Raw genomic sequence first — 23,136 nt, forward strand, 5'->3', positions numbered from 1 at the left:
GTCTAGGGCCACACCACCCTGAACGCGCCCGATCTCGTCTGGTCTCGGAAGCTAAGCAGGGTCGGGCCTGGTTAGTACTTGGATGGGAGACCGCCTGGGAATACCGGGTGCCGTAGGCTTCTTCTTTTTTTTTTTTTGTTTTGCCTCTTGTTCTGTCCCCTTTCTGGGAGCGAGTCGGCGGCCCGGGGTGGGGGTCACCCCCACCCTCAGCGCCCGCCGCGCTGCCTGGCGTCTCAGACCAAAGGTCTGCTCTGTGGGAACCGACACGCTGGAGGAAACCTTGAGAGTCTGAGAGGGGAGGGAGTTCCAGAAGAAGGCCAGGATGTCATTTTGAGGGAGTATGTGACCAGAACTCGTCCCGTTGCTTTTGGGGTTCTATGGGCTACACGTAGGAATCTTTGGTGGTGGCACCTGATGTTGGGGGATCCGGAGTCACACCCAGACCTGCTCCACAGGCCTCCTTTTACTTTTCTCTTCGGATTCATTATTTTTAAAAAGTGTCTCTTATCTCTATGATTGCATTTTCTTTTCTCTCTCTTTTCAAGCAGATGATGGGAGTCCAAGTATTAAGGTGACATGTGTTGCCCGTGCCCCCCTCCCCCCTGTGTTCTTATTCATTTACCTCTGATGTTGTTCCAGCGTATTGTGGGGGTACCAATGTTAAGGTCGGGTACGTTGCCCTCTCCCAGCCTCCCCCCTCGGGTCAGAGCCTCAAGTGCGCCCATCCCCCAGTCGGTGCGCACCCACCCCATTCCTAATGGAGGTGTATGCCCATCCCCTCCCCCCACCCGCCCGACACCCACCCGATGAAGGTGATTCCTCTGTGTCCACTTAGGTGTCCATCGGTTCGTACCCATTTGCTGGTGAGCGCGAGCACGTGGTGCTCGTGTGTCCATTCTTGGGCTACCTGGCTTACTGGAACGGGTTCCAGCTCTGGCCAGGAGAACCACGAGAGGTGCCCTCTCACCGCTGCTCCTCCTAGCTGAATAGCACTCCGTGGTGTCCACGCGCCACATTTCATTTACGCACTCGTGGGTCGATGGGCACTCGGGTCGCTTCCAGGTCTTTGCGATTGTGACTTGTGCCCTGACTCTAACCCTAACCCTTACCCAGCCCGTCTCCTCCTCGGCCCCTGCCTGACTGACTCCTTCCCGCCCGGCCTGTCACCTGTCACCGTCCTCTGCCCCTGCCTGACACGCTCCTCCCCGCCCGGGCCGTCACCGTCCTCGGCCCCTGCCTGACGGGGCTCCTCCGTCGCCTGGGCCTTCCAAGGGCTTGGTGTGGACGCTGGTTCCAGGACGCCCTCCCAGGAACCCGGTAGCAGGGCGGCCGCAGCGTCTCGCGCCACCCAACCGTCCGCCGGCCGGCGGCCGGCGCTAAGTGGCCTGCGGGGGACGTGCCCCCACTGTGGGGCGGGCGCCCAGCCTGGTGTCTTCTCTGAGGCCCCGTGGCTGCTTTTCCCCCCCGCAAGGGGAGAGCCGCGGAGGTGGGGACCGCCTCCTCGTGGGGACGTACACCCAGCTCTCCACGTCGGATTCCGGGGCTCTCTGTCCTGCCAGAAGGCCCAGCTGGCCTGCGGGTCCTCAGAGTGGCAAAAACATCCGAAAACTGAGATTGAGGGTCCGGTGGTTGTCTGCACTTTTGTGCTGGGCACCCCAGGGAGGCCCGGGGGCTGGCTGGACAACGCGGTCTGCTGGGCAGGGGGGGCGGTTTGGAGGAGCAACTGATGCCCTTTGCACTTTGGGTAGCAAGTGTCTGAGGTGTCTCTGAGCCCTGCGCCATGTCGGGGGGTGGGGTGGGGGGGTGGGAGGTCGGGGGGGGGGTGGAGGAGCAGGAGGAGGAGGAGGAGGAGGTGGGAAGGGCCGTGGCCTGCAGTCGTGTTCCCGGGGTGGCTTCTTCCACAGGCTGCTTGGCCTGGGCTCCCTGCACCTGGGCCTTTGGAGGACTGGCCCTGTGCTTGCCAACGCTTCCCCTGCAGGGACCCAGAGCTGGGAGGTTGCATCTCTCAGCCCTGGGTCGGGCAGAGCCCCAGCGGGCCATGCCCACAACCTCTCTCAGCACGGGTCCCCCAGAAGGCTCCTTTGGGACCAGGATTCTCTTGCGGGTGACTCTTTAAGGTCTGGCCCCTGGATGGAGGGGCACCAGGAGTAGAGGAGCAGGAAGGGGAAGGGGGTGGCCATGCGAGGGGACACTTTCAGGCCAAGTCCCAGCTTCAGCCTGATCCTCCTGGGAACCCCGGGGTGTACGTCACACCTCCTGGTTGTCCCGCTCTGAGACAAGGGCTCTGAGACAAGGAGCCGGGCTGCGCATTCCCCCAGCAGCCAGTCGTGGGCTGAGGACACCTGGGGCGTTGGGAACTCCCTGGCTTCTCCTTGGCTTAACATCTGGAGCTGCTTGTGAATCGTGCCGCCACACACACCCGAGTGCAGGTGTCTTCTGCACAGACTGCGGGCCTCGCTCTTCTGAATGCCGCTAGCTCGCCACCCACCCACGGGTGAACCTGGTCAGGGTACTTTCTCTCGGGGGCAGACTCTGATCCTGGCGGGCTACCGGTGTTTCTGTTTGCTCGTTTCTTTCTTCCATTTCGGGAAAGGCTTCCTTACTGGGTGTGGAAATCTCCTATGCCTTTCCTCGCCTATTCTGTCAGCTTTAAAATTCTCTTTCAGTTGCCACCCTCACAGATGGATTAGGAAACTCTTTCCGGTGCACTCATTAGTGAAATGACCTCAATGAAGCTGGAATCCAATATCTAATCGCCGATTTTTAGCGAGTCCACACGCCAGGGTGGTCGGGGTCCAATGCAGCCCCGGCCAGGCCCAGGCCCCTTGGACTGGGCCACAGGAGGACACAGAGGAGGGTCCCGGCCCCCACGGTCGCGTTGCCGGCAGTTCTCCAAGGGCTTGGGCGTTTTCCAGAGGTAGGAGATGGAGGGGACTGATTTCTTCAGCGCCCCACAAACCACGCCACCCCACCCATGGGACACATCCCTAGAGAGAGAGAGAGACGCCCCATACACTCGCTCCCCTCCCCCATGCGCTGTGCCCCAGCCCGGGCCCGGGGGAATAGGCGGCAGCCCACCCACAGGGTGGGGGGCGCAGCTGAAAGGGGTTGTCGGGGATGGCGGCCCCTGCCTGGGGTCAAAGGGCGGGCGACCCGCGCGTGCGCAATCGGCGGCGGCGGCGGCGGCGGCGGCGGCCACGAGCTGGGGGTGGGCCAGGCGAGGAGAGGAAGGGGGCTGGAAGGTCTCCACCTTGGCGAGTCCAGCCGTGGAGGCGCATCTTGTGTGAGTGTGAGTGAGTGAGTGTGAGTGTGAGTGTGTGTGTGTGTGTGTGTGTGTGTGTGTGTATAGAAAGACAGCCCCCCACCCCGGCCCGCCGCTCCCTGCCCGCCCCGCCCCGCCCCGCCCCGCCTGTCACCCCCATCCCTCGGAGCCCGCCGGACCCGGCCGGTGAACTCAACAGGCCCGGCCCGGTGCGGGTCAGCGCCGGCGCGGGGCCTGGGGCGGGGGGAGGAGGCGGCGGGGAAGCGCAGAGAGGCTCGGCTTCTTGAGCGGGGCAGGGGCGCCCTCCGCCCTCTAGGGCCACACCACCCTGAACGCGCCCGATCTCGTCTGGTCTCGGAAGCTAAGCAGGGTCGGGCCTGGTTAGTACTTGGATGGGAGACCGCCTGGGAATACCGGGTGCCGTAGGCTTCTTCTTTTTTTTTTTTTTGTTTTGCCTCTTGTTCTGTCCCCTTTCTGGGAGCGATCGGCGGCCCGGGGTGGGGGTCACCCCCACCCTCAGCGCCCGCCGCGGTGCCTGGCGTCTCAGACCAAAGGTCTGCTCTGTGGGAACCGACACGCTGGAGGAAACCTTGAGAGTCTGAGAGGGGAGGGAGTTCCAGAAGAAGGCCAGGATGTCATTTTGAGGGAGTATGTGACCAGAACTCGTCCCGTTGCTTTTGGGGTTCTATGGGCTACACGTAGGAATCTTTGGTGGTGGCACCTGATGTTGGGGGATCCGGAGTCACACCCAGACCTGCTCCACAGGCCTCCTTTTACTTTTCTCTTCGGATTCATTATTTTTAAAAAGTGTCTCTTATCTCTATGATTGCATTTTCTTTTCTCTCTCTTTTCAAGCAGATGATGGGAGTCCAAGTATTAAGGTGACATGTGTTGCCCGTGCCCCCCTCCCCCCTGTGTTCTTATTCATTTACCTCTGATGTTGTTCCAGCGTATTGTGGGGGTACCAATGTTAAGGTCGGGTACGTTGCCCTCTCCCAGCCTCCCCCCTCGGGTCAGAGCCTCAAGTGCGCCCATCCCCCAGTCGGTGCGCACCCACCCCATTCCTAATGGAGGTGTATGCCCATCCCCTCCCCCCACCCGCCCGACACCCACCCGATGAAGGTGATTCCTCTGTGTCCACTTAGGTGTCCATCGGTTCGTACCCATTTGCTGGTGAGCGCGAGCACGTGGTGCTCGTGTGTCCATTCTTGGGCTACCTGGCTTACTGGAACGGGTTCCAGCTCTGGCCAGGAGAACCACGAGAGGTGCCCTCTCACCGCTGCTCCTCCTAGCTGAATAGCACTCCGTGGTGTCCACGCGCCACATTTCATTTACGCACTCGTGGGTCGATGGGCACTCGGGTCGCTTCCAGGTCTTTGCGATTGTGACTTGTGCCCTGACTCTAACCCTAACCCTTACCCAGCCCGTCTCCTCCTCGGCCCCTGCCTGACTGACTCCTTCCCGCCCGGCCTGTCACCTGTCACCGTCCTCTGCCCCTGCCTGACACGCTCCTCCCCGCCCGGGCCGTCACCGTCCTCGGCCCCTGCCTGACGGGGCTCCTCCGTCGCCTGGGCCTTCCAAGGGCTTGGTGTGGACGCTGGTTCCAGGACGCCCTCCCAGGAACCCGGTAGCAGGGCGGCCGCAGCGTCTCGCGCCACCCAACCGTCCGCCGGCCGGCGGCCGGCGCTAAGTGGCCTGTGGGGGACGTGCCCCCACTGTGGGGCGGGCGCCCAGCCTGGTGTCTTCTCTGAGGCCCCGTGGCTGCTTTTCCCCCCCGCAAGGGGAGAGCCGCGGAGGTGGGGACCGCCTCCTCGTGGGGACGTACACCCAGCTCTCCACGTCGGATTCCGGGGCTCTCTGTCCTGCCAGAAGGCCCAGCTGGCCTGCGGGTCCTTAGAGTGGCAAAAACATCCGAAAACTGAGATTGAGGGTCCGGTGGTTGTCTGCACTTTTGTGCTGGGCACCCCAGGGAGGCCCGGGGGCTGGCTGGACAACGCGGTCTGCTGGGCAGGGGGGGGGGTTTGGAGGAGCAACTGATGCCCTTTGCACTTTGGGTAGCAAGTGTCTGAGGTGTCTCTGAGCCCTGCGCCATGTCGGGGGGTGGGGTGGGGGGGTGGGAGGTCGGGGGGGGGGTGGAGGAGCAGGAGGAGGAGGAGGAGGAGGTGGGAAGGGCCGTGGCCTGCAGTCGTGTTCCCGGGGTGGCTTCTTCCACAGGCTGCTTGGCCTGGGCTCCCTGCACCTGGGCCTTTGGAGGACTGGCCCTGTGCTTGCCAACGCTTCCCCTGCAGGGACCCAGAGCTGGGAGGTTGCATCTCTCAGCCCTGGGTCGGGCAGAGCCCCAGCGGGCCATGCCCACAACCTCTCTCAGCACGGGTCCCCCAGAAGGCTCCTTTGGGACCAGGATTCTCTTGCGGGTGACTCTTTAAGGTCTGGCCCCTGGATGGAGGGGCACCAGGAGTAGAGGAGCAGGAAGGGGAAGGGGGTGGCCATGCGAGGGGACACTTTCAGGCCAAGTCCCAGCTTCAGCCTGATCCTCCTGGGAACCCCGGGGTGTACGTCACACCTCCTGGTTGTCCCGCTCTGAGACAAGGGCTCTGAGACAAGGAGCCGGGCTTCGCATTCCCCCAGCAGCCAGTCGTGGGCTGAGGACACCTGGGGCGTTGGGAACTCCCTGGCTTCTCCTTGGCTTAACATCTGGAGCTGCTTGTGAATCGTGCCGCCACACACACCCGAGTGCAGGTGTCTTCTGCACAGACTGCGGGCCTCGCTCTTCTGAATGCCGCTAGCTCGCCACCCACCCACGGGTGAACCTGGTCAGGGTACTTTCTCTCGGGGGCAGACTCTGATCCTGGCGGGCTACCGGTGTTTCTGTTTGCTCGTTTCTTTCTTCCATTTCGGGAAAGGCTTCCTTACTGGGTGTGGAAATCTCCTATGCCTTTCCTCGCCTATTCTGTCAGCTTTAAAATTCTCTTTCAGTTGCCACCCTCACAGATGGATTAGGAAACTCTTTCTGGTGCACTCATTAGTGAAATGACCTCAATGAAGCTGGAATCCAATATCTAATCGCCGATTTTTAGCGAGTCCACACGCCAGGGTGGTCGGGGTCCAATGCAGCCCCGGCCAGGCCCAGGCCCCTTGGACTGGGCCACAGGAGGACACAGAGGAGGGTCCCGGCCCCCACGGTCGCGTTGCCGGCAGTTCTCCAAGGGCTTGGGCGTTTTCCAGAGGTAGGAGATGGAGGGGACTGATTTCTTCAGCGCCCCACAAACCACGCCACCCCACCCATGGGACACATCCCTAGAGAGAGAGAGAGACGCCCCATACACTCGCTCCCCTCCCCCATGCGCTGTGCCCCAGCCCGGGCCCGGGGGAATAGGCGGCAGCCCACCCACAGGGTGGGGGGCGCAGCTGAAAGGGGTTGTCGGGGATGGCGGCCCCTGCCTGGGGTCAAAGGGCGGGCGACCCGCGCGTGCGCAATCGGCGGCGGCGGCGGCGGCGGCGGCGGCCACGAGCTGGGGGTGGGCCAGGCGAGGAGAGGAAGGGGGCTGGAAGGTCTCCACCTTGGCGAGTCCAGCCGTGGAGGCGCATCTTGTGTGAGTGTGAGTGAGTGAGTGTGAGTGTGAGTGTGTGTGTGTGTGTGTGTGTGTGTGTGTGTGTATAGAAAGACAGCCCCCCACCCCGGCCCGCCGCTCCCTGCCCGCCCCGCCCCGCCCCGCCCCGCCTGTCACCCCCGTCCCTCGGAGCCCGCCGGACCCGGCCGGTGAACTCAACAGGCCCGGCCCGGTGCGGGTCAGCGCTGGCGCGGGGCCTGGGGCGGGGGGAGGAGGCGGCGGGGAAGCGCAGAGAGGCTCGGCTTCTTGAGCGGGGCAGGGGCGCCCTCCGCCCTCTAGAGCCACACCACCCTGAACGCGCCCGATCTCGTCTGGTCTCGGAAGCTAAGCAGGGTCGGGCCTGGTTAGTACTTGGATGGGAGACCGCCTGGGAATACCGGGTGCCGTAGGCTTCTTCTTTTTTTTTTTTTTGTTTTGCCTCTTGTTCTGTCCCCTTTCTGGGAGCGATCGGCGGCCCGGGGTGGGGGTCACCCCCACCCTCAGCGCCCGCTGCGGTGCCTGGCGTCTCAGACCAAAGGTCTGCTCTGTGGGAACCGACACGCTGGAGGAAACCTTGAGAGTCTGAGAGGGGAGGGAGTTCCAGAAGAAGGCCAGGATGTCATTTTGAGGGAGTATGTGACCAGAACTCGTCCCGTTGCTTTTGGGGTTCTATGGGCTACACGTAGGAATCTTTGGTGGTGGCACCTGATGTTGGGGGATCCGGAGTCACACCCAGACCTGCTCCACAGGCCTCCTTTTACTTTTCTCTTCGGATTCATTATTTTTAAAAAGTGTCTCTTATCTCTATGATTGCATTTTCTTTTCTCTCTCTTTTCAAGCAGATGATGGGAGTCCAAGTATTAAGGTGACATGTGTTGCCCGTGCCCCCCTCCCCCCTGTGTTCTTATTCATTTACCTCTGATGTTGTTCCAGCGTATTGTGGGGGTACCAATGTTAAGGTCGGGTACGTTGCCCTCTCCCAGCCTCCCCCCTCGGGTCAGAGCCTCAAGTGCGCCCATCCCCCAGTCGGTGCGCACCCACCCCATTCCTAATGGAGGTGTATGCCCATCCCCTCCCCCCACCCGCCCGACACCCACCCGATGAAGGTGATTCCTCTGTGTCCACTTAGGTGTCCATCGGTTCGTACCCATTTGCTGGTGAGCGCGAGCACGTGGTGCTCGTGTGTCCATTCTTGGGCTACCTGGCTTACTGGAACGGGTTCCAGCTCTGGCCAGGAGAACCACGAGAGGTGCCCTCTCACCGCTGCTCCTCCTAGCTGAATAGCACTCCGTGGTGTCCACGCGCCACATTTCATTTACGCACTCGTGGGTCGATGGGCACTCGGGTCGCTTCCAGGTCTTTGCGATTGTGACTTGTGCCCTGACTCTAACCCTAACCCTTACCCAGCCCGTCTCCTCCTCGGCCCCTGCCTGACTGACTCCTTCCCGCCCGGCCTGTCACCTGTCACCGTCCTCTGCCCCTGCCTGACACGCTCCTCCCCGCCCGGGCCGTCACCGTCCTCGGCCCCTGCCTGACGGGGCTCCTCCGTCGCCTGGGCCTTCCAAGGGCTTGGTGTGGACGCTGGTTCCAGGACGCCCTCCCAGGAACCCGGTAGCAGGGCGGCCGCAGCGTCTCGCGCCACCCAACCGTCCGCCGGCCGGCGGCCGGCGCTAAGTGGCCTGTGGGGGACGTGCCCCCACTGTGGGGCGGGCGCCCAGCCTGGTGTCTTCTCTGAGGCCCCGTGGCTGCTTTTCCCCCCCGCAAGGGGAGAGCCGCGGAGGTGGGGACCGCCTCCTCGTGGGGACGTACACCCAGCTCTCCACGTCGGATTCCGGGGCTCTCTGTCCTGCCAGAAGGCCCAGCTGGCCTGCGGGTCCTTAGAGTGGCAAAAACATCCGAAAACTGAGATTGAGGGTCCGGTGGTTGTCTGCACTTTTGTGCTGGGCACCCCAGGGAGGCCCGGGGGCTGGCTGGACAACGCGGTCTGCTGGGCAGGGGGGGGGGTTTGGAGGAGCAACTGATGCCCTTTGCACTTTGGGTAGCAAGTGTCTGAGGTGTCTCTGAGCCCTGCGCCATGTCGGGGGGTGGGGTGGGGGGGTGGGAGGTCGGGGGGGGGGTGGAGGAGCAGGAGGAGGAGGAGGAGGAGGTGGGAAGGGCCGTGGCCTGCAGTCGTGTTCCCGGGGTGGCTTCTTCCACAGGCTGCTTGGCCTGGGCTCCCTGCACCTGGGCCTTTGGAGGACTGGCCCTGTGCTTGCCAACGCTTCCCCTGCAGGGACCCAGAGCTGGGAGGTTGCATCTCTCAGCCCTGGGTCGGGCAGAGCCCCAGCGGGCCATGCCCACAACCTCTCTCAGCACGGGTCCCCCAGAAGGCTCCTTTGGGACCAGGATTCTCTTGCGGGTGACTCTTTAAGGTCTGGCCCCTGGATGGAGGGGCACCAGGAGTAGAGGAGCAGGAAGGGGAAGGGGGTGGCCATGCGAGGGGACACTTTCAGGCCAAGTCCCAGCTTCAGCCTGATCCTCCTGGGAACCCCGGGGTGTACGTCACACCTCCTGGTTGTCCCGCTCTGAGACAAGGGCTCTGAGACAAGGAGCCGGGCTTCGCATTCCCCCAGCAGCCAGTCGTGGGCTGAGGACACCTGGGGCGTTGGGAACTCCCTGGCTTCTCCTTGGCTTAACATCTGGAGCTGCTTGTGAATCGTGCCGCCACACACACCCGAGTGCAGGGGTCTTCTGCACAGACTGCGGGCCTCGCTCTTCTGAATGCCGCTAGCTCGCCACCCACCCACGGGTGAACCTGGTCAGGGTACTTTCTCTCGGGGGCAGACTCTGATCCTGGCGGGCTACCGGTGTTTCTGTTTGCTCGTTTCTTTCTTCCATTTCGGGAAAGGCTTCCTTACTGGGTGTGGAAATCTCCTATGCCTTTCCTCGCCTATTCTGTCAGCTTTAAAATTCTCTTTCAGTTGCCACCCTCACAGATGGATTAGGAAACTCTTTCCGGTGCACTCATTAGTGAAATGACCTCAATGAAGCTGGAATCCAATATCTAATCGCCGATTTTTAGCGAGTCCACACGCCAGGGTGGTCGGGGTCCAATGCAGCCCCGGCCAGGCCCAGGCCCCTTGGACTGGGCCACAGGAGGACACAGAGGAGGGTCCCGGCCCCCACGGTCGCGTTGCCGGCAGTTCTCCAAGGGCTTGGGCGTTTTCCAGAGGTAGGAGATGGAGGGGACTGATTTCTTCAGCGCCCCACAAACCACGCCACCCCACCCATGGGACACATCCCTAGAGAGAGAGAGAGACGCCCCATACACTCGCTCCCCTCCCCCATGCGCTGTGCCCCAGCCCGGGCCCGGGGGAATAGGCGGCAGCCCACCCACAGGGTGGGGGGCGCAGCTGAAAGGGGTTGTCGGGGATGGCGGCCCCTGCCTGGGGTCAAAGGGCGGGCGACCCGCGCGTGCGCAATCGGCGGCGGCGGCGGCGGCCACGAGCTGGGGGTGGGCCAGGCGAGGAGAGGAAGGGGGCTGGAAGGTCTCCACCTTGGCGAGTCCAGCCGTGGAGGCGCATCTTGTGTGAGTGTGAGTGAGTGAGTGTGAGTGTGAGTGTGTGTGTGTGTGTGTGTGTGTGTGTGTGTATAGAAAGACAGCCCCCCACCCCGGCCCGCCGCTCCCTGCCCGCCCCGCCCCGCCCCGCCTGTCACCCCCATCCCTCGGAGCCCGCCGGACCCGGCCGGTGAACTCAACAGGCCCGGCCCGGTGCGGGTCAGCGCCGGCGCGGGGCCTGGGGCGGGGGGAGGAGGCGGCGGGGAAGCGCAGAGAGGCTCGGCTTCTTGAGCGGGGCAGGGGCGCCCTCCGCCGTCTAGGGCCACACCACCCTGAACGCGCCCGATCTCGTCTGGTCTCGGAAGCTAAGCAGGGTCGGGCCTGGTTAGTACTTGGATGGGAGACCGCCTGGGAATACCGGGTGCCGTAGGCTTCTTCTTTTTTTTTTTTTTGTTTTGCCTCTTGTTCTGTCCCCTTTCTGGGAGCGATCGGCGGCCCGGGGTGGGGGTCACCCCCACCCTCAGCGCCCGCCGCGGTGCCTGGCGTCTCAGACCAAAGGTCTGCTCTGTGGGAACCGACACGCTGGAGGAAACCTTGAGAGTCTGAGAGGGGAGGGAGTTCCAGAAGAAGGCCAGGATGTCATTTTGAGGGAGTATGTGACCAGAACTCGTCCCGTTGCTTTTGGGGTTCTATGGGCTACACGTAGGAATCTTTGGTGGTGGCACCTGATGTTGGGGGATCCGGAGTCACACCCAGACCTGCTCCACAGGCCTCCTTTTACTTTTCTCTTCGGATTCATTATTTTTAAAAAGTGTCTCTTATCTCTATGATTGCATTTTCTTTTCTCTCTCTTTTCAAGCAGATGATGGGAGTCCAAGTATTAAGGTGACATGTGTTGCCCGTGCCCCCCTCCCCCCTGTGTTCTTATTCATTTACCTCTGATGTTGTTCCAGCGTATTGTGGGGGTACCAATGTTAAGGTCGGGTACGTTGCCCTCTCCCAGCCTCCCCCCTCGGGTCAGAGCCTCAAGTGCGCCCATCCCCCAGTCGGTGCGCACCCACCCCATTCCTAATGGAGGTGTATGCCCATCCCCTCCCCCCACCCGCCCGACACCCACCCGATGAAGGTGATTCCTCTGTGTCCACTTAGGTGTCCATCGGTTCGTACCCATTTGCTGGTGAGCGCGAGCACGTGGTGCTCGTGTGTCCATTCTTGGGCTACCTGGCTTACTGGAACGGGTTCCAGCTCTGGCCAGGAGAACCACGAGAGGTGCCCTCTCACCGCTGCTCCTCCTAGCTGAATAGCACTCCGTGGTGTCCACGCGCCACATTTCATTTACGCACTCGTGGGTCGATGGGCACTCGGGTCGCTTCCAGGTCTTTGCGATTGTGACTTGTGCCCTGACTCTAACCCTAACCCTTACCCAGCCCGTCTCCTCCTCGGCCCCTGCCTGACTGACTCCTTCCCGCCCGGCCTGTCACCTGTCACCGTCCTCTGCCCCTGCCTGACACGCTCCTCCCCGCCCGGGCCGTCACCGTCCTCGGCCCCTGCCTGACGGGGCTCCTCCGTCGCCTGGGCCTTCCAAGGGCTTGGTGTGGACGCTGGTTCCAGGACGCCCTCCCAGGAACCCGGTAGCAGGGCGGCCGCAGCGTCTCGCGCCACCCAACCGTCCGCCGGCCGGCGGCCGGCGCTAAGTGGCCTGTGGGGGACGTGCCCCCACTGTGGGGCGGGCGCCCAGCCTGGTGTCTTCTCTGAGGCCCCGTGGCTGCTTTTCCCCCCCGCAAGGGGAGAGCCGCGGAGGTGGGGACCGCCTCCTCGTGGGGACGTACACCCAGCTCTCCACGTCGGATTCCGGGGCTCTCTGTCCTGCCAGAAGGCCCAGCTGGCCTGCGGGTCCTTAGAGTGGCAAAAACATCCGAAAACTGAGATTGAGGGTCCGGTGGTTGTCTGCACTTTTGTGCTGGGCACCCCAGGGAGGCCCGGGGGCTGGCTGGACAACGCGGTCTGCTGGGCAGGGGGGGGGGTTTGGAGGAGCAACTGATGCCCTTTGCACTTTGGGTAGCAAGTGTCTGAGGTGTCTCTGAGCCCTGCGCCATGTCGGGGGGTGGGGTGGGGGGGTGGGAGGTCGGGGGGGGGTGGAGGAGCAGGAGGAGGAGGAGGAGGAGGTGGGAAGGGCCGTGGCCTGCAGTCGTGTTCCCGGGGTGGCTTCTTCCACAGGCTGCTTGGCCTGGGCTCCCTGCACCTGGGCCTTTGGAGGACTGGCCCTGTGCTTGCCAACGCTTCCCCTGCAGGGACCCAGAGCTGGGAGGTTGCATCTCTCAGCCCTGGGTCGGGCAGAGCCCCAGCGGGCCATGCCCACAACCTCTCTCAGCACGGGTCCCCCAGAAGGCTCCTTTGGGACCAGGATTCTCTTGCGGGTGACTCTTTAAGGTCTGGCCCCTGGATGGAGGGGCACCAGGAGTAGAGGAGCAGGAAGGGGAAGGGGGTGGCCATGCGAGGGGACACTTTCAGGCCAAGTCCCAGCTTCAGCCTGATCCTCCTGGGAACCCCGGGGTGTACGTCACACCTCCTGGTTGTCCCGCTCTGAGACAAGGGCTCTGAGACAAGGAGCCGGGCTTCGCATTCCCCCAGCAGCCAGTCGTGGGCTGAGGACACCTGGGGCGTTGGGAACTCCCTGGCTTCTCCTTGGCTTAACATCTGGAGCTGCTTGTGAATCGTGCCGCCACACACACCCGAGTGCAGGTGTCTTCTGCACAGACTGCGGGCCTCGCTCTTCTGAATGCCGCTAGCTCGCCACCCACCCACGGGTGAACCTGGTCAGGGTACTTTCTCTCGGGGGCAGACTCTGATCCTGGCGGGCTACCGGTGTTTCTGTTTGCTCGTTTCTTTCTTCCATTTCGGGAAAGGCTTCCTTACTGGGTGTGGAAATCTCCTATGCCTTTCCTCGCCTATTCTGTCAGCTTTAAAATTCTCTTTCAGTTGCCACCCTCACAGATGGATTAGGAAACTCTTTCTGGTGCACTCATTAGTGAAATGACCTCAATGAAGCTGGAATCCAATATCTAATCGCCGATTTTTAGCGAGTCCACACGCCAGGGTGGTCGGGGTCCAATGCAGCCCCGGCCAGGCCCAGGCCCCTTGGACTGGGCCACAGGAGGACACAGAGGAGGGTCCCGGCCCCCACGGTCGCGTTGCCGGCAGTTCTCCAAGGGCTTGGGCGTTTTCCAGAGGTAGGAGATGGAGGGGACTGATTTCTTCAGCGCCCCACAAACCACGCCACCCCACCCATGGGACACATCCCTAGAGAGAGAGAGAGACGCCCCATACACTCGCTCCCCTCCCCCATGCGCTGTGCCCCAGCCCGGGCCCGGGGGAATAGGCGGCAGCCCACCCACAGGGTGGGGGGCGCAGCTGAAAGGGGTTGTCGGGGATGGCGGCCCCTGCCTGGGGTCAAAGGGCGGGCGACCCGCGCGTGCGCAATCGGCGGCGGCGGCGGCGGCGGCGGCGGCCACGAGCTGGGGGTGGGCCAGGCGAGGAGAGGAAGGGGGCTGGAAGGTCTCCACCTTGGCGAGTCCAGCCGTGGAGGCGCATCTTGTGTGAGTGTGAGTGAGTGAGTGTGAGTGTGAGTGTGTGTGTGTGTGTGTGTGTGTGTGTGTGTATAGAAAGACAGCCCCCCACCCCGGCCCGCCGCTCCCTGCCCGCCCCGCCCCGCCCCGCCCCGCCTGTCACCCCCATCCCTCGGAGCCCGCCGGACCCGGCCGGTGAACTCAACAGGCCCGGCCCGGTGCGGGTCAGCGCCGGCGCGGGGCCTGGGGCGGGGGGAGGAGGCGGCGGGGAAGCGCAGAGAGGCTCGGCTTCTTGAGCGGGGCAGGGGCGCCCTCCGCCGTCTAGGGCCACACCACCCTGAACGCGCCCGATCTCGTCTGGTCTCGGAAGCTAAGCAGGGTCGGGCCTGGTTAGTACTTGGATGGGAGACCGCCTGGGAATACCGGGTGCCGTAGGCTTCTTCTTTTTTTTTTTTTTGTTTTGCCTCTTGTTCTGTCCCCTTTCTGGGAGCGATCGGCGGCCCGGGGTGGGGGTCACCCCCACCCTCAGCGCCCGCCGCGGTGCCTGGCGTCTCAGACCAAAGGTCTGCTCTGTGGGAACCGACACGCTGGAGGAAACCTTGAGAGTCTGAGAGGGGAGGGAGTTCCAGAAGAAGGCCAGGATGTCATTTTGAGGGAGTATGTGACCAGAACTCGTCCCGTTGCTTTTGGGGTTCTATGGGCTACACGTAGGAATCTTTGGTGGTGGCACCTGATGTTGGGGGATCCGGAGTCACACCCAGACCTGCTCCACAGGCCTCCTTTTACTTTTCTCTTCGGATTCATTATTTTTAAAAAGTGTCTCTTATCTCTATGATTGCATTTTCTTTTCTCTCTCTTTTCAAGCAGATGATGGGAGTCCAAGTATTAAGGTGACATGTGTTGCCCGTGCCCCCCTCCCCCCTGTGTTCTTATTCATTTACCTCTGATGTTGTTCCAGCGTATTGTGGGGGTACCAATGTTAAGGTCGGGTACGTTGCCCTCTCCCAGCCTCCCCCCTCGGGTCAGAGCCTCAAGTGCGCCCATCCCCCAGTCGGTGCGCACCCACCCCATTCCTAATGGAGGTGTATGCCCATCCCCTCCCCCCACCCGCCCGACACCCACCCGATGAAGGTGATTCCTCTGTGTCCACTTAGGTGTCCATCGGTTCGTACCCATTTGCTGGTGAGCGCGAGCACGTGGTGCTCGTGTGTCCATTCTTGGGCTACCTGGCTTACTGGAACGGGTTCCAGCTCTGGCCAGGAGAACCACGAGAGGTGCCCTCTCACCGCTGCTCCTCCTAGCTGAATAGCACTCCGTGGTGTCCACGCGCCACATTTCATTTACGCACTCGTGGGTCGATGGGCACTCGGGTCGCTTCCAGGTCTTTGCGATTGTGACTTGTGCCCTGACTCTAACCCTAACCCTTACCCAGCCCGTCTCCTCCTCGGCCCCTGCCTGACTGACTCCTTCCCGCCCGGCCTGTCACCTGTCACCGTCCTCTGCCCCTGCCTGACACGCTCCTCCCCGCCCGGGCCGTCACCGTCCTCGGCCCCTGCCTGACGGGGCTCCTCCGTCGCCTGGGCCTTCCAAGGGCTTGGTGTGGACGCTGGTTCCAGGACGCCCTCCCAGGAACCCGGTAGCAGGGCGGCCGCAGCGTCTCGCGCCACCCAACCGTCCGCCGGCCGGCGGCCGGCGCTAAGTGGCCTGTGGGGGACGTGCCCCCACTGTGGGGCGGGCGCCCAGCCTGGTGTCTTCTCTGAGGCCCCGTGGCTGCTTTTCCCCCCCGCAAGGGGAGAGCCGCGGAGGTGGGGACCGCCTCCTCGTGGGGACGTACACCCAGCTCTCCACGTCGGATTCCGGGGCTCTCTGTCCTGCCAGAAGGCCCAGCTGGCCTGCGGGTCCTTAGAGTGGCAAAAACATCCGAAAACTGAGATTGAGGGTCCGGTGGTTGTCTGCACTTTTGTGCTGGGCACCCCAGGGAGGCCCGGGGGCTGGCTGGACAACGCGGTCTGCTGGGCAGGGGGGGGGGTTTGGAGGAGCAACTGATGCCCTTTGCACTTTGGGTAGCAAGTGTCTGAGGTGTCTCTGAGCCCTGCGCCATGTCGGGGGGTGGGGTGGGGGGGTGGGAGGTCGGGGGGGGGGTGGAGGAGCAGGAGGAGGAGGAGGAGGAGGTGGGAAGGGCCGTGGCCTGCAGTCGTGTTCCCGGGGTGGCTTCTTCCACAGGCTGCTTGGCCTGGGCTCCCTGCACCTGGGCCTTTGGAGGACTGGCCCTGTGCTTGCCAACGCTTCCCCTGCAGGGACCCAGAGCTGGGAGGTTGCATCTCTCAGCCCTGGGTCGGGCAGAGCCCCAGCGGGCCATGCCCACAACCTCTCTCAGCACGGGTCCCCCAGAAGGCTCCTTTGGGACCAGGATTCTCTTGCGGGTGACTCTTTAAGGTCTGGCCCCTGGATGGAGGGGCACCAGGAGTAGAGGAGCAGGAAGGGGAAGGGGGTGGCCATGCGAGGGGACACTTTCAGGCCAAGTCCCAGCTTCAGCCTGATCCTCCTGGGAACCCCGGGGTGTACGTCACACCTCCTGGTTGTCCCGCTCTGAGACAAGGGCTCTGAGACAAGGAGCCGGGCTTCGCATTCCCCCAGCAGCCAGTCGTGGGCTGAGGACACCTGGGGCGTTGGGAACTCCCTGGCTTCTCCTTGGCTTAACATCTGGAGCTGCTTGTGAATCGTGCCGCCACACACACCCGAGTGCAGGTGTCTTCTGCACAGACTGCGGGCCTCGCTCTTCTGAATGCCGCTAGCTCGCCACCCACCCACGGGTGAACCTGGTCAGGGTACTTTCTCTCGGGGGCAGACTCTGATCCTGGCGGGCTACCGGTGTTTCTGTTTGCTCGTTTCTTTCTTCCATTTCGGGAAAGGCTTCCTTACTGGGTGTGGAAATCTCCTATGCCTTTCCTCGCCTATTCTGTCAGCTTTAAAATTCTCTTTCAGTTGCCACCCTCACAGATGGATTAGGAAACTCTTTCTGGTGCACTCATTAGTGAAATGACCTCAATGAAGCTGGAATCCAATATCTAATCGCCGATTTTTAGCGAGTCCACACGCCAGGGTGGTCGGGGTCCAATGCAGCCCCGGCCAGGCCCAGGCCCCTTGGACTGGGCCACAGGAGGACACAGAGGAGGGTCCCGGCCCCCACGGTCGCGTTGCCGGCAGTTCTCCAAGGGCTTGGGCGTTTTCCAGAGGTAGGAGATGGAGGGGACTGATTTCTTCAGCGCCCCACAAACCACGCCACCCCACCCATGGGACACATCCCTAGAGAGAGAGAGAGACGCCCCATACACTCGCTCCCCTCCCCCATGCGCTGTGCCCCAGCCCGGGCCCGGGGGAATAGGCGGCAGCCCACCCACAGGGTGGGGGGCGCAGCTGAAAGGGGTTGTCGGGGATGGCGGCCCCTGCCTGGGGTCAAAGGGCGGGCGACCCGCGCGTGCGCAATCGGCGGCGGCGGCGGCGGCGGCGGCGGCCACGAGCTGGGGGTGGGCCAGGCGAGGAGAGGAAGGGGGCTGGAAGGTCTCCACCTTGGCGAGTCCAGCCGTGGAGGCGCATCTTGTGTGAGTGTGAGTGAGTGAGTGTGAGTGTGAGTGTGTGTGTGTGTGTGTGTGTGTGTGTGTGTATAGAAAGACAGCCCCCCACCCCGGCCCGCCGCTCCCTGCCCGCCCCGCCCCGCCCCGCCCCGCCTGTCACCCCCATCCCTCGGAGCCCGCCGGACCCGGCCGGTGAACTCAACAGGCCCGGCCCGGTGCGGGTCAGCGCCGGCGCGGGGCCTGGGGCGGGGGGAGGAGGCGGCGGGGAAGCGCAGAGAGGCTCGGCTTCTTGAGCGGGGCAGGGGCGCCCTCCGCCGTCTAGGGCCACACCACCCTGAACGCGCCCGATCTCGTCTGGTCTCGGAAGCTAAGCAGGGTCGGGCCTGGTTAGTACTTGGATGGGAGACCGCCTGGGAATACCGGGTGCCGTAGGCTTCTTCTTTTTTTTTTTTTTGTTTTGCCTCTTGTTCTGTCCCCTTTCTGGGAGCGATCGGCGGCCCGGGGTGGGGGTCACCCCCACCCTCAGCGCCCGCCGCGGTGCCTGGCGTCTCAGACCAAAGGTCTGCTCTGTGGGAACCGACACGCTGGAGGAAACCTTGAGAGTCTGAGAGGGGAGGGAGTTCCAGAAGAAGGCCAGGATGTCATTTTGAGGGAGTATGTGACCAGAACTCGTCCCGTTGCTTTTGGGGTTCTATGGGCTACACGTAGGAATCTTTGGTGGTGGCACCTGATGTTGGGGGATCCGGAGTCACACCCAGACCTGCTCCACAGGCCTCCTTTTACTTTTCTCTTCGGATTCATTATTTTTAAAAAGTGTCTCTTATCTCTATGATTGCATTTTCTTTTCTCTCTCTTTTCAAGCAGATGATGGGAGTCCAAGTATTAAGGTGACATGTGTTGCCCGTGCCCCCCTCCCCCCTGTGTTCTTATTCATTTACCTCTGATGTTGTTCCAGCGTATTGTGGGGGTACCAATGTTAAGGTCGGGTACGTTGCCCTCTCCCAGCCTCCCCCCTCGGGTCAGAGCCTCAAGTGCGCCCATCCCCCAGTCGGTGCGCACCCACCCCATTCCTAATGGAGGTGTATGCCCATCCCCTCCCCCCACCCGCCCGACACCCACCCGATGAAGGTGATTCCTCTGTGTCCACTTAGGTGTCCATCGGTTCGTACCCATTTGCTGGTGAGCGCGAGCACGTGGTGCTCGTGTGTCCATTCTTGGGCTACCTGGCTTACTGGAACGGGTTCCAGCTCTGGCCAGGAGAACCACGAGAGGTGCCCTCTCACCGCTGCTCCTCCTAGCTGAATAGCACTCCGTGGTGTCCACGCGCCACATTTCATTTACGCACTCGTGGGTCGATGGGCACTCGGGTCGCTTCCAGGTCTTTGCGATTGTGACTTGTGCCCTGACTCTAACCCTAACCCTTACCCAGCCCGTCTCCTCCTCGGCCCCTGCCTGACTGACTCCTTCCCGCCCGGCCTGTCACCTGTCACCGTCCTCTGCCCCTGCCTGACACGCTCCTCCCCGCCCGGGCCGTCACCGTCCTCGGCCCCTGCCTGACGGGGCTCCTCCGTCGCCTGGGCCTTCCAAGGGCTTGGTGTGGACGCTGGTTCCAGGACGCCCTCCCAGGAACCCGGTAGCAGGGCGGCCGCAGCGTCTCGCGCCACCCAACCGTCCGCCGGCCGGCGGCCGGCGCTAAGTGGCCTGTGGGGGACGTGCCCCCACTGTGGGGCGGGCGCCCAGCCTGGTGTCTTCTCTGAGGCCCCGTGGCTGCTTTTCCCCCCCGCAAGGGGAGAGCCGCGGAGGTGGGGACCGCCTCCTCGTGGGGACGTACACCCAGCTCTCCACGTCGGATTCCGGGGCTCTCTGTCCTGCCAGAAGGCCCAGCTGGCCTGCGGGTCCTTAGAGTGGCAAAAACATCCGAAAACTGAGATTGAGGGTCCGGTGGTTGTCTGCACTTTTGTGCTGGGCACCCCAGGGAGGCCCGGGGGCTGGCTGGACAACGCGGTCTGCTGGGCAGGGGGGGGGTTTGGAGGAGCAACTGATGCCCTTTGCACTTTGGGTAGCAAGTGTCTGAGGTGTCTCTGAGCCCTGCGCCATGTCGGGGGGTGGGGTGGGGGGGTGGGAGGTCGGGGGGGGGTGGAGGAGCAGGAGGAGGAGGAGGAGGAGGTGGGAAGGGCCGTGGCCTGCAGTCGTGTTCCCGGGGTGGCTTCTTCCACAGGCTGCTTGGCCTGGGCTCCCTGCACCTGGGCCTTTGGAGGACTGGCCCTGTGCTTGCCAACGCTTCCCCTGCAGGGACCCAGAGCTGGGAGGTTGCATCTCTCAGCCCTGGGTCGGGCAGAGCCCCAGCGGGCCATGCCCACAACCTCTCTCAGCACGGGTCCCCCAGAAGGCTCCTTTGGGACCAGGATTCTCTTGCGGGTGACTCTTTAAGGTCTGGCCCCTGGATGGAGGGGCACCAGGAGTAGAGGAGCAGGAAGGGGAAGGGGGTGGCCATGCGAGGGGACACTTTCAGGCCAAGTCCCAGCTTCAGCCTGATCCTCCTGGGAACCCCGGGGTGTACGTCACACCTCCTGGTTGTCCCGCTCTGAGACAAGGGCTCTGAGACAAGGAGCCGGGCTTCGCATTCCCCCAGCAGCCAGTCGTGGGCTGAGGACACCTGGGGCGTTGGGAACTCCCTGGCTTCTCCTTGGCTTAACATCTGGAGCTGCTTGTGAATCGTGCCGCCACACACACCCGAGTGCAGGTGTCTTCTGCACAGACTGCGGGCCTCGCTCTTCTGAATGCCGCTAGCTCGCCACCCACCCACGGGTGAACCTGGTCAGGGTACTTTCTCTCGGGGGCAGACTCTGATCCTGGCGGGCTACCGGTGTTTCTGTTTGCTCGTTTCTTTCTTCCATTTCGGGAAAGGCTTCCTTACTGGGTGTGGAAATCTCCTATGCCTTTCCTCGCCTATTCTGTCAGCTTTAAAATTCTCTTTCAGTTGCCACCCTCACAGATGGATTAGGAAACTCTTTCCGGTGCACTCATTAGTGAAATGACCTCAATGAAGCTGGAATCCAATATCTAATCGCCGATTTTTAGCGAGTCCACACGCCAGGGTGGTCGGGGTCCAATGCAGCCCCGGCCAGGCCCAGGCCCCTTGGACTGGGCCACAGGAGGACACAGAGGAGGGTCCCGGCCCCCACGGTCGCGTTGCCGGCAGTTCTCCAAGGGCTTGGGCGTTTTCCAGAGGTAGGAGATGGAGGGGACTGATTTCTTCAGCGCCCCACAAACCACGCCACCCCACCCATGGGACACATCCCTAGAGAGAGAGAGAGACGCCCCATACACTCGCTCCCCTCCCCCATGCGCTGTGCCCCAGCCCGGGCCCGGGGGAATAGGCGGCAGCCCACCCACAGGGTGGGGGGCGCAGCTGAAAGGGGTTGTCGGGGATGGCGGCCCCTGCCTGGGGTCAAAGGGCGGGCGACCCGCGCGTGCGCAATCGGCGGCGGCGGCGGCGGCCACGAGCTGGGGGTGGGCCAGGCGAGGAGAGGAAGGGGGCTGGAAGGTCTCCACCTTGGCGAGTCCAGCCGTGGAGGCGCATCTTGTGTGAGTGTGAGTGAGTGAGTGTGAGTGTGAGTGTGTGTGTGTGTGTGTGTGTGTGTGTGTGTGTGTGTATAGAAAGACAGCCCCCCACCCCGGCCCGCCGCTCCCTGCCCGCCCCGCCCCGCCCCGCCCCGCCTGTCACCCCCGTCCCTCGGAGCCCGCCGGACCCGGCCGGTGAACTCAACAGGCCCGGCCCGGTGCGGGTCAGCGCCGGCGCGGGGCCTGGGGCGGGGGGAGGAGGCGGCGGGGAAGCGCAGAGAGGCTCGGCTTCTTGAGCGGGGCAGGGGCGCCCTCCGCCCTCTAGGGCCACACCACCCTGAACGCGCCCGATCTCGTCTGGTCTCGGAAGCTAAGCAGGGTCGGGCCTGGTTAGTACTTGGATGGGAGACCGCCTGGGAATACCGGGTGCCGTAGGCTTCTTCTTTTTTTTTTTTTTGTTTTGCCTCTTGTTCTGTCCCCTTTCTGGGAGCAAGTCGGCGGCCCGGGGTGGGGGTCACCCCCACCCTCAGCGCCCGCCGCGGTGCCTGGCGCCCCAGCCCGCACCGTGGGGCCTCCTCTTGTCCCAAGCCGCGACACTGCCGTCACGCGGCAGCATGCGTGGCTTCTGGACTGTCAGGTCTCAGACCAAAGGTCTGCTCTGTGGGAACCGACACGCTGGAGGAAACCTTGAGAGTCTGAGAGGGGAGGGAGTTCCAGAAGAAGGCCAGGATGTCATTTTGAGGGAGTATGTGACCAGAACTCGTCCCGTTGCTTTTGGGGTTCTATGGGCTACACGTAGGAATCGTTGGTGGTGGCACCTGATGTTGGGGGATCCGGAGTCACACCCAGACCTGCTCCACAGGCCTCCTTTTACTTTTCTCTTCGGATTCATTATTTTTTTTTTTTTTTTTTTTTTTTGAGACAGAGTCTCGCTTTGTTGCCCAGGCTAGAGTGAGTGCCGTGGCGTCAGCCTAGCTCACAGCAACCTCAAACTCCTGGGCTCAAGTGATCCTTCTGCCTCAGCCTCCCGGGTAGCTGGGACTACAGGCATGCACCACCATGCCCGGCTAATTTTTTTATATATGTATCAGTTGGCCAATTAATTTCTTTCTATTTATAGTAGAGACGGGGTCTCGCTCTTGCTCAGGCTGGTTTTGAACTCCTGACCTTGAGCAATCCGCCCGCCTCGGCCTCCCAAGAGCTAGGATTACAGGCGTGAGCCACAGCGCCCGGCCTGGATTCATTATTTTTAAAAAGTGTCTCTTATCTCTATTAGTGCATTTTCTTTTCTCTCTCTCTTCAAGCAGATGATGGCAGTCCAAGTATTAGGGTGACATGTGTTGCCCGTGCCCCCCTGTGTTCTTATTCATTTACCTCTCATGTGGTTCCAGCGTATTGTGGGGGCACCAAAGTTAAGGTCGGGTACATCGCCCTCTCCCCGCCTCCCCCCTCGGGTCAGAGCTTCAAGTGCGCCCATCCCCCAGTATGTGCGCACCCACCCCATTCCTAATGGATGTGTATGCCCATCCCCTCCCCACGCCCACCCGACACCCACCCGATGAAGGTGATTCCTCTGTGTCCACTTAGGTGTCCATCGGTTCGTACCAATTTGCTGGTGAGCGCGAGCACGTGGTGCTCGTGTGTCCATTCTTGGGATACTTGGCTTACTGGAACGGGTTCCAGCTCTGGCCAGGAGAACCACGAGAGGTGCCCTCTCACCGCTGTTCCTCACAGCCGAATAGCACTCCGTGGTGTCCACGCGCCACATTTTATTTACGCACTCGTGGGTGGATGGGCACTCGGGTCGCTTCCAGGTCTTTGCGATTGTGACTTGTGCCCTGACTCTAACCCTAACCCTTACCCAGCCCGTCTCCTCCTCGGCCCCTGCCTGACTGACTCCTTCCCGCCCGGCCTGTCACCTGTCACCGTCCTCTGCCCCTGCCTGACACGCTCCTCCCCGCCCGGGCCGTCACCGTCCTCGGCCCCTGCCTGACGGGGCTCCTCCGTCGCCTGGGCCTTCCAAGGGCTTGGTGTGGACGCT

At 62.8% G+C, this 23,136-nt stretch overlaps 7 non-coding genes across 7 annotated transcripts; all 7 read left to right on the forward strand.

Moving 5' to 3' along the window:
• On the forward strand, nucleotides 1-119 carry LOC142863374 (5S ribosomal RNA). Its single transcript, XR_012914149.1, has one exon. It is a non-coding gene; the product is annotated as a 5S ribosomal RNA (ribosomal RNA).
• A 3,453-nt stretch (nucleotides 120-3,572) lies between these two features.
• Nucleotides 3,573-3,691, forward strand: LOC142863382 (5S ribosomal RNA). The gene has a single exon (XR_012914157.1). It is a non-coding gene; the product is annotated as a 5S ribosomal RNA (ribosomal RNA).
• A 3,455-nt stretch (nucleotides 3,692-7,146) lies between these two features.
• On the forward strand, nucleotides 7,147-7,265 carry LOC142863231 (5S ribosomal RNA). The gene has a single exon (XR_012914125.1). It is a non-coding gene; the product is annotated as a 5S ribosomal RNA (ribosomal RNA).
• A 3,439-nt stretch (nucleotides 7,266-10,704) lies between these two features.
• On the forward strand, nucleotides 10,705-10,823 carry LOC142863375 (5S ribosomal RNA). Its single transcript, XR_012914150.1, has one exon. It is a non-coding gene; the product is annotated as a 5S ribosomal RNA (ribosomal RNA).
• A 3,452-nt stretch (nucleotides 10,824-14,275) lies between these two features.
• LOC142863376 (5S ribosomal RNA) lies at nucleotides 14,276-14,394 on the forward strand. Its single transcript, XR_012914151.1, has one exon. It is a non-coding gene; the product is annotated as a 5S ribosomal RNA (ribosomal RNA).
• Nucleotides 14,395-17,847: 3,453 nt separating this feature from the next.
• Nucleotides 17,848-17,966, forward strand: LOC142863377 (5S ribosomal RNA). Its single transcript, XR_012914152.1, has one exon. It is a non-coding gene; the product is annotated as a 5S ribosomal RNA (ribosomal RNA).
• A 3,448-nt stretch (nucleotides 17,967-21,414) lies between these two features.
• Nucleotides 21,415-21,533, forward strand: LOC142863383 (5S ribosomal RNA). The gene has a single exon (XR_012914158.1). It is a non-coding gene; the product is annotated as a 5S ribosomal RNA (ribosomal RNA).
• The last annotated feature ends 1,603 nt before the right edge of the window (nucleotides 21,534-23,136 follow it).

The sequence above is a fragment of the Microcebus murinus genome, chromosome 21 (assembly GCF_040939455.1).
Source record: "Microcebus murinus isolate Inina chromosome 21, M.murinus_Inina_mat1.0, whole genome shotgun sequence".
Classification (NCBI taxonomy): Eukaryota; Metazoa; Chordata; class Mammalia; order Primates; family Cheirogaleidae; genus Microcebus; species Microcebus murinus.